A 12933-nucleotide genomic window follows, 5' to 3' on the forward strand; every position below is an offset into this window, starting at 1 on the left:
CCCACCGGGGAGGAGGGGCAAGGCCCAGCCGGGAGTGGGGAAGGGGGGCTCTGCTCTGCTGCTGCTGGCCAAGCCACACGCAGCCTCCACCCTGGGAAACGGCTGCGTTCTCACAGCATCTGTCTGCACGCCCAGCTGGCTCAGGGCAGGCTGCCACGGCCCTGGGATCCGAGAGGCTGAGCCACTTCCCGGGCAGGGCTGGGGCTGGGCACTGGGTCAGGACCGGGGGATGCAGCCATTGCGGGCCGGCTGTTTCATCTGATCTAGGGCTAAGAAGTACTGTCTAAATGCTGAGGGTTTTATCCACCTGTCTATCCCCAGACACACCTACCTACCTATCTCGCTCACCCTGGCAGCCGAGCTCACCCGGCCCATCGGGCCGTGAGCCTGGCTAGTTAATGCGTTCAGAAACCACCTTTTGTCCTAGTCTAGACAAAGCCTTAATGAACCAACCCGCCTTCCCCCCACCCCCTCCCCAAGGATGACTTAGGGTCCAGATCCCCTCTTCCTCCAGGTGGAGTAACTCAGGCTGTTGCTCCTGATTTACGCCAAAGGGAGCGATTGGAGGATCAGACCCCTCAGGGGCTGCTGGGACTTCCCAACCTCCCCCCTACTCCTCTACCATCCAGGGCAGCCAGTGCAGGCTGGCTGGCTGCAGCCCCTGGCGTTCAAAATCCAAAGGGTGCGTGCGCAGGGACGGGTTAGGGAGAGGGTTATTTTTGGCCTGGTTCCTCAGGGGTTGGGATGGTGGGGCGGGGGGAGAAGGAACAATGAACAATTAAAAAAGAAGAAAGGATGGTGGTTACCAACCCTAAGAGGAGGGAGACGAGATCACAGAGCGGCTCTGCAGACCCTGGGAAAGTAAGTGTGTGTGTGTGTGTGTGTGTGAAATGAACAACGCATGGTCCTGTGGGGGGATGTAGAGGAGCTTTGAGGGCTGTGATTGATTTTGTGTGTGAGTGAAAATCATGATTGTGGCTGTGTGTGTGTGACGATTGAGTATGTGCCTGTAGATACGTTCGCATGGTCATGTCTATAATTAGGCTTGTGTGTCTGTGTTATAACTGTGGGGGTCTGTGAGCGTGTTACATTCTGCGCCTGGCTGTACCGGTGACTGTGTGCAATAGGCTAGGAGTTTGTTGCATGCGTTGTCGAATTGCACGGGTGTGTGCGTCTAACAATGCGTGTACGTGCGTGCAACACCACGCGTCCCGTTGTGCTTGCCTGTGGTGTGAGTGCGTGTGCACGAGCCCATGTAGGTCGTTGTGCCTGTCTGTAATTGGGGCGCGGGGGGGGCGGGGGGAGGTGTTTGCAATGCCCTGTACCCAGCTGTGCTTCTATTCAGGGCTGCCCGTGTTTCAGCGATGGTGAGATTTTTCCCTGCGTGTGTTACTGGATGGGGACCATGGTAACGCTGCACACACGGTCCGCCTGGGGGTGTACAGCTGGCATGCTGCTTGGCATGTGCCCACCAGCCTGAGTGCGGCTCCCGGCGCCATCCGAGATGCCCATATGTAGCCTCGGCGCCCTCCTCCCACTGAGCACCAAGCTGCTGCAGCTGGGGCCTTGGTGCTGCTATTCAGAGGGGTTTCAGTGACGGGCTCCCCTCTCATGCCCCGTCAGGGGAAGGGGAGCTGGGCGGGGCTTGGCTGCCAGTGCGGGAGGGTTGCTCTGACAGGGGCCCAGAGATGCAGCCAGGGCCCACCTGTTTAATCCCTGCGGGCGGGAGAGGTGGGTCGGTATCATCATCCCTGTTCTATAGAGGGGGGGAAACTGAGGCAAATGGCAAGTCAGTGACAGTGCCAAGTATAGACCCCAGCCAACCCCCACAACCACTAGTCCCCACTCCCCTCCCAAAGGAGGGAATAGACAACTAGTACCCAGGAGTCCTGACTTCTGGCTCCCACCCCACCCGCCTGCTCTGAACTACTAGATGCTGTTCCCCTCCCACACCTAGAGCCAGGAACAGAACCCAGGAGTCCTGGCTCCCAGCCCACTGCTCTAACCCACCAGACCCCCCTCTCCTCCCTGGACCAGGGCTAGAACCCAGGAGTCCTGGCTCCCAGCCTCTCTGCTCTAACTCACCAGACTCCCCTCCCCGGGTCAGGGGTAGAACCCAGGAGTCCTGGCTCCCAGCCCCCTGCTCTCTCACAGGAGCAGCTTATCATTTGCCCCCAGTCCCACAGGCTCTGTGCTGCCCCTTACACTCCAGGTGCTATCAAGCCAGAGCCCGGCGGGCTAGCCCAGCTAAGGCAGGGGCTGAGAACAAACCCCGGTGCTCTTCCTGCATGGGAGGGCAGCAGGACAGGAAATCCAGAGCCCTTCCCAGCACAGCGGCTGCAGTGGGATCCTCCATGCCCCCGGCCCCCTCCCCTCCTGCTCCTTTCCTCCTCGGCCCAGGCTTGGCCTTGGCAGGGCCAGGGCGTTCCTCATTGTGTCTGGATTTCAATGCTCAGCAGCCCCCAGTGAGCTTTCCCAGGAGCCTTGCGGGTCCCTGCACAATGGGGCAGCTGATAATGCCTTTGGCAAGGGGCTGCTCCGCCAGCCGGGGGCACTGCTCCGGAGGGGGGAGGAGCAGGGGAGCGAGGGGCTGCACAGGGGAGAGGGAGGGTGTGAGGCTGCGGGGGGGGGCACTCAGAGATGTGGTGGGGGAGGGGAAGGGGGCACCCAGAGTTGGGGTGGGGAAGAGAGGGGGTGTGGGGTTGGGAGGACACATGGGGGGGAGAGGGCCCAACGCTTGGGAGCCACAGCAGGCCTGATCCTGCAAACGCTGACAGCCCCGTTAATGCCCTCGGGCTTTGTAGGGCGAGGCGGTGAACGGGGCTTGGCAGGATCAGGGCCTGAGGTCAGACCCCAGCCTGTGTCTGGCCCCTTCTGCAGCCCACCCAGTTCCAGGGCTTCCCAGACCCTACCCCCTTCCGGGCCCTGGACTGTAATAACCCTGGACTCAGCAGGATTTCACCAGGACCACAACAGCCATGATGCAACCCCATGCAACTCTGCTTTCTATTTAGATTCCTTTGCACCAGTCAGAGGTTTCCACCCCTCCCCCAGGCTATTTCAAGGATGAGGCGGATCAAAGTCAGCTGAGGAATTTAAGAAGGGCTGTGGATGAGAGAGCATGACCGAGGCTGGAATTTGAACCCCACTGAAATGTAGGCACCTGATCACACTCAGATCTAGTGGCCAAAGCATGAAATGGGGCATCAGGACTCCTGGGTTCTCCTGCCACGGAGCGCCATCAGCCAAACCGCCTCCCCTCACTGGGTCTTGGGCTGTATTCTGGGAGATGATCAAACTGGCTGGATGACCCTCGCAAAGCCGCTTTGAGATCCAGTCGCCCCTGAAGCTGGTTATTACTGGGGGAAAAAATAAAAAATCCGTCTGAAGAGCTTCAAAATCCTACATGGCTTGTGATGGTTGGTTTGTTTTTTTCAAAAAAGGTCCAGTTTCATGGAGGGGGAAGGTGCCGGCCAGGTCTGGAGTGAAACCGAGTCCGATTCCCTCTCACGAGCCGCGCTAGTTTGTCAGGACATTTTTAAGAATAATCTCTTTGGGTTTGGGGCTGACAATCCTGGGAGCGCTGGCGGGCTTTGGAAAGCCACCAGTTTCTGCAAGACAGGTGGCTGTTTTGGGGCCAGTGCCGCAAAAAATTCTGCGTTGAGAAACGGCCTGAAGTAGAAACGTATGGGAATTTTCATGCAAAATCTGGAGCAAACATTTGCTTGAGACCTGCCTCTGCTGCTGACCAATATGATCTCATTGTTTCCTTTTACTCTCCCGTCTGATTGGCTCCATCTGTAGCCTCGTGTCTTAAATTGGAAGTGCTCTGGGGCAGGGAATGGCTTTTGGTCTGTGTTTCTGCAGCAGCTGGCACAGTGGGCCATTAATAGGTCTTCCGGCTGCTCCTGTGCTAGAAATAATAAATAGTAATTGTCCTAATGAATAATCTGTCCAGTTTGTTCTTATTGAATCCGACATCCCCCCCACCCCGTGTTAACATCATCAGTCTGGGTGGTTTCTCTGTGATTTCCGGGCAGGTCCCTCCAGACAGGTTTTCTCCTTAGCCACCAGAGCCGGAAACGTCCTGAGCTGCGTGCGGCATTGCCCAACTCCAGAACAGGAGCTTTCCAGAAAACGCCGACCACCAAACCCCAAGAGACTAGCGAGCTGGCAGCGCCGCTGGACTTCTGCTGCCGTTTCCTGGGATCAGCCTTGCTGTGCTTGGCCAGGTCTAGCCCTGACACACAGGAACCCAACTTTCCTAGACCTTTGAAGTGCTGTAACTAAGAGGCAACTTAGTCCAGTAGACATGGCTCTGGGACAGGAGGCAGCAGCTCTGGGTTCTAGTCCTACCTCTGCTCTGTGCCTCGGTTTCCCCTCCCACCTTTTGTCTGTTCTGCCTGTGAGCTCTTTGGGGCAGGGTCTGGCTCTTATTGTGCATGTGCAGCGCCTGGCACAATGGGGGCCCTGATCTCAGTTGGGGGTCTCCAGATGTTACTGGACTATAATTAATAGCAATGAAGTTTGAGGGTTGGTTAGAGCTTTGGTCAAAGATTCAGCCCCAGGCTCCTCCACTCCTGTGTGGTTCATGGGGAACTAAGTGCATCACCTACTAAACCTGGCCTGGCCTTCCAAGAGTCCAGCTGGCAGCAGGCGGGTTGTTATTATTTATGTAACGCCCTGACAGCTTGGGAACCAGGTGTTCTGAGCCAGCCGCAGCAATGAGTCATTCATGCCTGACGAGCTCATCACACAGGTGAATTTTCCAGCTGTTACATCCATCCACAGCTCAGTGCTAGCACAGAATGTTCTCGCCACCTTGGGGCATGATGCGGCTGTCAGGAATGACTGAGTGAATGCACCAGATCACAAGTGAAGCGAGTTGGGTGGCCTTAGCCCACTGTGCCCACATCTCCTCATGCCATGGGCATGGGGCAGCAGGTGGGCACTGGGTGAGGGCGTGTGAATTCAGTGAAGGTTCTGTTAACCCTTCCCTCCCCCCGGTCTCCTCCCTCACCTGGTCCCATTGGGCTCAATAAAGGAAGCACTGGGTGACTGTCCATGACCTGTGTTCTGCAGCAGGTCAGACTGGGCCCTTGCGGGGTTAATCATCTGGGGCCCAATTGCCCTGCCCCTCACCAGGGCAAACGCCACCGACCCAGCAGTGACGATTCACATCATGTTGCACTGGTGTCGATGACAGCAGGACACTGGAGGATCCGCCCCGCCAAGCCCCTGCCCTGGGGACCCGGATCCCTGCCTGTTTGCACCACGGAGCTTTGAGAATCCCCCATCAGGCCTTTGCAGCTGCTCTCACTGAGGCCTACGTGGGACCTGCATCCGGGTTCAGAGACAAGCTTGGCTCCGGGCCAGACAGATTCCCATGATAATGTCAAAAAACGGCTGATTTAAGGCAATGTCCTGGGGAGATCACAGCTCTCCGCTCTCCGGAGAGGGGAATAAATTAGCCCCTGCTAGCAGCAGGTGTCGTATTTTTTCCCCTCTTTGCACGGAGTGATGTTCTCACCCTTCCTTCCCTGCTTGCTCTTATGAAACTGGGTTAAAGCAACATCACAGTGATGCAGCTAGCCCTGGGCTGTAGAGTTCGGGGGTAGATCCAGAGGACTGGAGGGCAGCGGGGTTAGCAAAGCCACAAGAGCCGGACACTGCACTCCTACAGGCAGAGTCGCTCTCACTGGGGATCTGCCCTGCAGAGGTCACTCGAGTGAGACCAGCCACACAGCGAAACGGCACGTCACGTTCGAGCGAAGGAGTCGTGTGCGGACAGGACTCAAGTTTGGGCCAGCACGAGTTATAACAGTTACCTCTGCAATAAGAGAAGCTGTTAGACTGGGGCTTTGTAGCCAGTGTTATGGGACATTGGGGGCAGGAACGAGCCTGGAGCCAGCCAGGGCACTGGGGATCACAGAATCCCAGAAGTCTGATCTGGCTTAGTGCAGAACAATTTGAATTGGCTTTCAGGCTAGGGCTGTGAGCTGGGCCTCAAGTCAGGGTTCAGTTCCTGGCTCCGCTACAGAATACCCATGTGACCTCAGACAAGTCACTTAATCACTCTCTGCCTCAGTTTCCCTACGTGTAGGATGGGGTTAATAATCCTCCCAGTCCTTGTCTGTATAGGCTGAGAGCTCTTTGGAGCACCTGGTACAACGGGGCCCTGATTTGAGTTACCGTGTGCGGGCATCACCTGGAACGACTGGGCCCTGATCTCGGTTACCATATATGGGCAGCACCTGGCACAATGGGGCCCTGATCTCAGCTGGGGGTCTCTAAGAGTTGTTGTAATGTAAATAACAATGGTGCCATGTGTCTCCAACCAGCTGTCTTCCCTGCCAGGCAACTGGCTAGGACAGGGCCATCTGACTGGCGTTGGATCCTGAAGCCCACAGAGCGAGAGAGGCAGCTATCTGTGCAGAAGACAGCGTGGGGCGGGGAGTGGGGGCGCTGGCCAACAGCAGAGCCTCAGGACAGGGTGGCAGGGAGGTTATGCTAGGGCAGCCTGGGGGCTCATGAGTCTCTGCATCTCCAGGCAGGCACCTCCCGAATACGCCAGGAGCCAGCTTAGCTCTGATAGCCCATCCTGCCACCGGGCCGAGGCTGTCAGCAGGGAGAGCTCTGGAGAGGAGCAGGCCTGTGTCCCTGGGGGGCTCTGGAGCAGAGGAGAGCAGCGGGGACCTCACCGGGCCACTGGCGGGAGCAGGGAGAAGCACCAGGGAACCGCCTGCCAGGGCAGAGTGGGAGGCAGCGAAGCTGCTGCACGGCACTAGCTGGGCGGCCTGGGCACCGCTGGTGTGTCTAGCAGGGCTCGGCTCGGGATGCTGCCATGCCCATTCTGGCTGCACAGCACAGACGGGGGAGACCAAGAGGGGGCGAACTTGGCCTTTGGGCCTGATCCTGCATGGCACCAGTGCCCCATGCCATCAGCACCCGACGAGGGCCTGGAGCACAGATCACAACACAGCCCCAGCATTGGCATACCAGGTGTCCTTTCTTTAACGGGTCCCCCAGAGAGCCCCAAACCAGAGCCACAGCCCCAGCAACAGCCCCCAAGAGACGTTCTCCAAGAGGAATGTCGGATCTGAATCAATCTCCATGCATTCCCCTCCTATATCTATCCCCATACACCCCCTCTGTCTGTCTATCTATCTATCCCCATATACCCCCTCTATCTATCTATCTATCTATCTATGTACCCCATATACCACATCTATCTATCTATCTATCTATCTATCCCCATATACCCCCTCTATCTATCTATCTATCTATCTATCTATCTATCTATCTATCTATGTACCCCATATACCACCTCTATCTATCTATCTATCTATCTATCTATCTATCTATCTATCTATCTACCCCCATACACCCCCTCTATCTATCTATCTATCTATCTATCTATCTATCTATCTACCCCCATACACCCCCTCTATCTATCTATCTATCTATCTATCTATCTATCCCAGACCTAGTTCCAAGTGCTCGCTCTCTCTCTCTGTCTCTCTTTACTCCACAAAGGGCAAAGGCATATCCAACTCTTAACCAAAATGAAATGCAAGGAAATTGCACCATCCTTTGCATCTTTTCTTTTCTTTCTTTCTTTTCATTTTCGCAGGGCCTGGTGTCTGGCTGTGGGGCAGGGGAGGGTCCATCTCTCTCTCTCTGCTTGTTTGTATTTTGGAGGGGCGGCTCCAGCTGACGTTCAACCTGGTTTTTTCAGCCGATTTTTTTTTTAAAAAAAGCAAAACAGAAAGTGTCTGTCTGTCTGGCTCCTGTGCTGGGTGAGCTGAGTGGGGGATGGGAGAATGCTGAGTAGGATGCAGGGGGCTGAGTGGCAGAAAGGGGGGGTCTGCACTAGGGATGGGGTGCTACGTAGAGCAGGGGGAGCTGCACCAGGGATGGGAGCTGGGGGCCCCGAGCGAGGGGGGAGGCGGAGAGACCCCCAGAGCTTGCGGGGTTCTCAGCAGCCCAGGGCACGTCTCCCCGTGGAGATGCCCAGCCAGGCAGCCTCCTTGTGCAGGTGGAGCCAGCCAGTTTCCCACGCTGCACCAAGGAAGCAGGCGAGGGCCCTTCCCAAGGTCACTGGCAGGGCACTGGGAATGCTGCAGAGTCTTGTTTACACTGCAATTCCCAGCAGGTCAGGGGCATGTGCCAGAGCAGGCCAGGCCTGGATGCGGGTTCCCAGCAGTGAAGGGGGGACCCGGGGTAGCTCCCTCCATGGGAAGGAACTCGCTGTGTTCTCACTGCACGGACCCCAGCCCTGTGCAGTTGACCAGGCCTTGCCAAGAAAGCCTCGCTCCATTCCCCATTGGTCCGGCTGCAGGGCTCTGACCTCCAGCCTGTTCTCTGACAGCGGGGAGGGCGGCCGTGACGCCAGAGGGAGAGGATCCACGTCCCCAGCCGGGTGCTGCTTGCCAGATGGCTCTTGGGTTTCCTTGTAACTTACCAGGAATCAGCTGACGGTTTCATGTTTACACAGAAGGACTGAACTGAGCAACACTTGATCCGTGCGGGACGACTGGGGCTGGGGGGGGTGGGAAAAGTCGAGGTTGAGCCGGGTTTGTTGTTGCCATCAGAAGCTGGGGCACAGTGGCTTTATAGTCAGTGAGAAATAAATAATACCTAGGGCTTGCACAGTGCTTTTCATCCATAGATCTCAAAGCGCTTTCCAGCCTCCTTCGCCTCAGATGGGGAAACTGAGGCAGAGGGCAGGGCAGTGGCTTGCCCAGAGTTCCCCAGCAATGCAAGGAGCACAGATGCAGGTAGAAGCCAGGTGTCCTGTATCCAGCACTCTATCCCCTAGGCTACACTGCCTCTTTGCCTAGTTAAGGCAGGGAACTCGCCCGGGGAGCGGAGAGGGACCCTCATGGCCAGTTCAGCCCTCACCTCCTCTGCTGAGGTTGCCAGTGAGGGGCCACTTCATGCCATCAGCGATGGGTGCCCGTCTCGGTGGAAAGAATCTGGTCAGGTTTTGTTAACTTCTGAGCTCTTGCCTTTTCCATTTAGGATGGGGACGGCCGTGACCCCACAAGACCGAGGCCACGTGGACAGAACCTTTCCAACGCGCGTCCTAGAACGGCAGCAGAGGGCTTGTGTTTGGCTTCTGCGGCTGGGAACGCTGCAGAACTGGGGAGTTTAGATGAAACAGCGTCAAGAAAACCCTACTTGGGTGGAGCGCTGCTCGGGTGGAATAAGTGAGAATTCGTCATTTGCCTCCCGGTGGCAAAGAACTCACTGCTCAGGGCCCATCTGAAATTTGGGGAAGCTGCCACCTGTTGGCCTCCCAGCTTCACACCAGCTTGGACCCCCACTAGCATTTCATTCTCAGGAAGGAGGTAATTTTCCCTGCTCCCTAAGCCTCCAATGTTTCACATAGTTCCTCTTATTACAGTAGCATCTAGTGACCCCCTTTGTGTCAGGTGCTGCACAGACACATGGTGAGACACAGACCTCACTCTGACAAACTCCGTCTAAATAGAGTGGGAGGGGAAACCGAGGCATGGCCTGGGGAACCAATTGCCCACAGTCAGCCGGCAGAGCTGGGATTAGAACTCAGGTCTTGTGAGTCCCCACGTGGTGCTCTAGGAGACAACACTGTGTCCCCGAGGACGTAATTCTCTTTTGGGAAAGCCTTCCTACTGCTGCATTGCTGAACAATAACCAGGCTGTTCGCAAAGGCTGCGGTTCGTTTGCACAAGCCCCTTGGCGGGCCCCAGGGTGCTGGATTACGCAACTCACTCACGGCTAAATTACCAATCTGCAGTTGGGTTTGCAGCACAGTCTAATTGGCTCCCACTGGTGTTTTGTAAGGACCCCCCCTCTCCCCTCCGCCCCAGCCTGCAGACACTTAGCATGGGGTAGCTTTATGGGCCGAGTAGCGTGTAAATAGGATGTGGGGGAATGGGAATAACTGAAAAGGCAGATTTTTCAAGGCGAGCCTCCGCTCAGGGCCAGAGGTTTCTCAAGCGTTCACCACCCAATTTTATTCTAGTTATTTTACTGAGAGTCTTGCAATGCTTGGGTGTTTTCTCTTAAATCACCAGCCCCTGGAGTCCTGGGATGATGGATGACCTGACTCTCAGCATCCACTGAGAACCAAAAAAAAAAAAAGTTTCTAGCCGTCTTGGGCGTGGAGAAATGCAGCCCTAAAGGCGCAGGAACCAGAAGGCAAAGAACGTGAAACCCGAATCTGTGACTCTTTTTAAGATCTCGTGATTTTTAAGCCAATCTTGTGATTTTTGTTGGCTGTATTTGTGAGTTTTGACTGCATGGGGGTGGGGAGAAGCAGAAGTGCAAGGTGCTGAGCTCCTGTGAAAACCAGGTGACCTATTTCAAAGTCTAATTATTCCTTTCCGCTTTAAACACAGCGCAGTCCCTCTGCCACCTCCACCAGGCTGAGTGTCTTCATGCCCTTCTCAACCACAAGCAGTGTCATTACCGTTCCTGCCCCAGACTTAGCCTCCAAGGCTATTTACCCAGCCCCTTTGCGTGGTGGACAGCAGCTCAAGGACAATGAATTCCTCACTGGGGCTTCCTTAGCACCTTTTGTCTTGGGACCTCACAGGGCTTATGTGGAGGATCTGGCCCATTGATTGGAGTGGCTGAGTAAAGCATCAGGCCGGAACATGCCTCGTGCTCGTGGCCCAGGTAAACAAGCGAGCAGCCCCAGCGCCCCGGGTGCAGCTGGGAGAGGCTGTCAACAAGTGCCCATGTGCTGCACCAGCTGACGGGCCGTGGCCACGCCGGGAGCTTGCTGATCTGCAGCCCCAGCTGGTTCCGTTGCGCCTGGCAGCTGCTCAGAGCCGGGGCAAGGAAACCAGGAGTAACGCTGCAGAGAATAACACCCCACCCCTCCCATGGCGCTGCCCACAGCTGCCGGGATTGGCCCGTACGCCTCTGCACGTTCCCACTGCGGCCGGAAATCCGGCAGCCCACCGTTGCCCCCGGCATCCTCCGGCTAATGGGCCTCCCCACCCCTGGGAGGTGCCGCTTCAAAGGGACGAGGCCACAGAACCTGTCAGCCGGGGCGCGTGGCTGCCAGCTCCCCAGCCGAGCGTCACGTGGCCCCAGGCTTGGACACGGGCTCCGCTCCCCCTTTCGCCGCAACCCCTGGCCCCTTTTAACCCCTTCACTGCTGAGCCCCTTCTTTCAGCAACACCCTACAAACCCTGGGTCGTGACCTATCTGGTACCAAGGGCTGCCGTGGGGGAGGGGGTGTAGATTTTGTTGGCAGGTACCTGGTACGTGAGTCAGCACCCAAGTGATGTGTTCCAGCCCCAGGGATTTAAGAACATGTTGGAGCCGATAGGGCTGGGAGTCAGGACTCCTGCGTCTATCCCCAGCTCTGGGAGGGGAGTGGGGCCCAGTGGTTAGAGCAGGTTCAGCTGGATTTTAGTTCACCGAGTGAGCTTGGGCATGTCGCAGCCCTTCTCTGCCTCAGTTTCCCCCCTTTGTAAGGTCCCATAGAAATGATGGCTGCTGCCTGTAGGGACGGGGCATGCCTTGTGCCAGGGATGAGCTTAGCAAGGCGACCTCAGGGAATGGCATCCCAAGAGTAGCAGCCGGGTGGGGTCTTACGTGCTGGCTTCACAGCCCAGCCCCCTCCTCAGCGGCCTGGAGGTATGAAGCAGGGAGTGAGCTCACGCAGCTACCATGCAGGGGGGGTCATTGCGACATACATGGGGGCTGCGAAGGCTGTCAAGTGAGAAGTGTGCTTTGCACCAATGGGGAGTGGTTCATACTCACTTTGCACAAGTGTGTATGATGATACGAGGCCGGGCGGTGGAAATTCAGGCCCTCTGGCCTAGGTCAGCGCGTTGGCTAGAGGGACCCGGCTCTCCCGCTCTTTGCCCCCTGTGGCGAAATTGCCGCTCCCATTCAGTGGTGTTTCACACCCACCCTGGGCTCACTGTGCACCGGTGCAACAGCAGGAGGTGCAGGGCGCTGGAGACTCAGGCCCAGAGGCGGGACGGATTCGTGGGCCTGACTGTGGCAGTGCAAATCAGGAGCATTTCCACGCAAGTCGGCGTCAGGCCCAGCACATCCAGGTCCCCTGCCGCCTGCCCCAGACCTGCGTGGCGTGGCTGCAGGGCCCTGCACCGGGCGCAGTCGGTTGCACTAGTGCGAAACGGGGCTGCCTCCGGCATTTCACACTCACTTTGCACCAGCGTCCGTGGCTCAGCAAGGGGCAGGATGAAGGCGATTCCTCCCTGGGGCGAGCTGTGCCCCGCAGCTCAGAGCCCCATGCTTTGGAAACATCTCAGGAGGAGCTGCCCCAAGCGCCTCTCCAGCTGCGGCCCCCTTGCTCCTGAGAGGCTGAGATAAGGACGGAGACATTGTCAGGGACAGGAAGAGGCAGATCTGGCCCGGCATTCCTGCCCTTTTTTGGTTTATCTGGAGCCCACCTTACTGCTCCCCTCCTCCCTCCCCCCCCCCCCTGACCTGATCTCACGCCTGCTGGGCTGGAGCCCTGTCTCCCCTGCCCGTTGGGCGGATCCAGCAGGGCAGCAGAGGACAGGGGCACCGCGTGGGGTAGGGGAGGGAAGGGGGTTCCTCATTTTTTAAATAAATGGGAATTTTCAGCCCCAGAAGGTGGGGGAGGGCTGCTTGCTGGTTTGTCATTGACTAGAATTCCAGTGGCCAGGGCCCCTTTCTGGCTGTCGGTGGCCAGGCCAGGCCCCTGCCCCCCTGTTATTCTGGAAGCACAAAGAGGCCCCAGCCAAAGTCACGATCCCATTGTCCCAGGGGCTGCACAGACACAGTCAGAGCCAGGCCTTGCCTCAAAGAGCTGCCAGTCTAAACAGACAAAGGGCAGGAGGGGAAACTGAGGCATGGTGGGGGAAAAAAGCTCAGGTGTCCTGAGTCCTGGCCTGGCGCCCTACCCACCAGTCCACGCTGTCTCTGAGCTGACTTCTG

The 12933-nt window shown here is 57.2% G+C and overlaps 2 long non-coding RNA genes across 2 annotated transcripts; one reads left to right on the top strand and one right to left on the bottom strand.

Moving 5' to 3' along the window:
• Positions 1-690: 690 nt before the first annotated feature.
• On the top strand, positions 691-3949 carry LOC142070097 (uncharacterized). The gene is made up of 2 exons (XR_012666038.1): positions 691-861; positions 3015-3949. It is a non-coding gene; the product is annotated as an uncharacterized LOC142070097 (long non-coding RNA).
• LOC142070098 (uncharacterized) lies at positions 3824-12314 on the bottom strand. Its single transcript, XR_012666039.1, has 3 exons — positions 12176-12314; positions 8465-8542; positions 3824-3913 (listed from the first exon to the last, which is right to left on the bottom strand). It is a non-coding gene; the product is annotated as an uncharacterized LOC142070098 (long non-coding RNA).
• Positions 12315-12933: the final 619 nt, after the last annotated feature.

The sequence above is a fragment of the Caretta caretta genome, chromosome 25 (assembly GCF_965140235.1).
Source record: "Caretta caretta isolate rCarCar2 chromosome 25, rCarCar1.hap1, whole genome shotgun sequence".
Taxonomy (NCBI): domain Eukaryota; kingdom Metazoa; phylum Chordata; order Testudines; family Cheloniidae; genus Caretta; species Caretta caretta.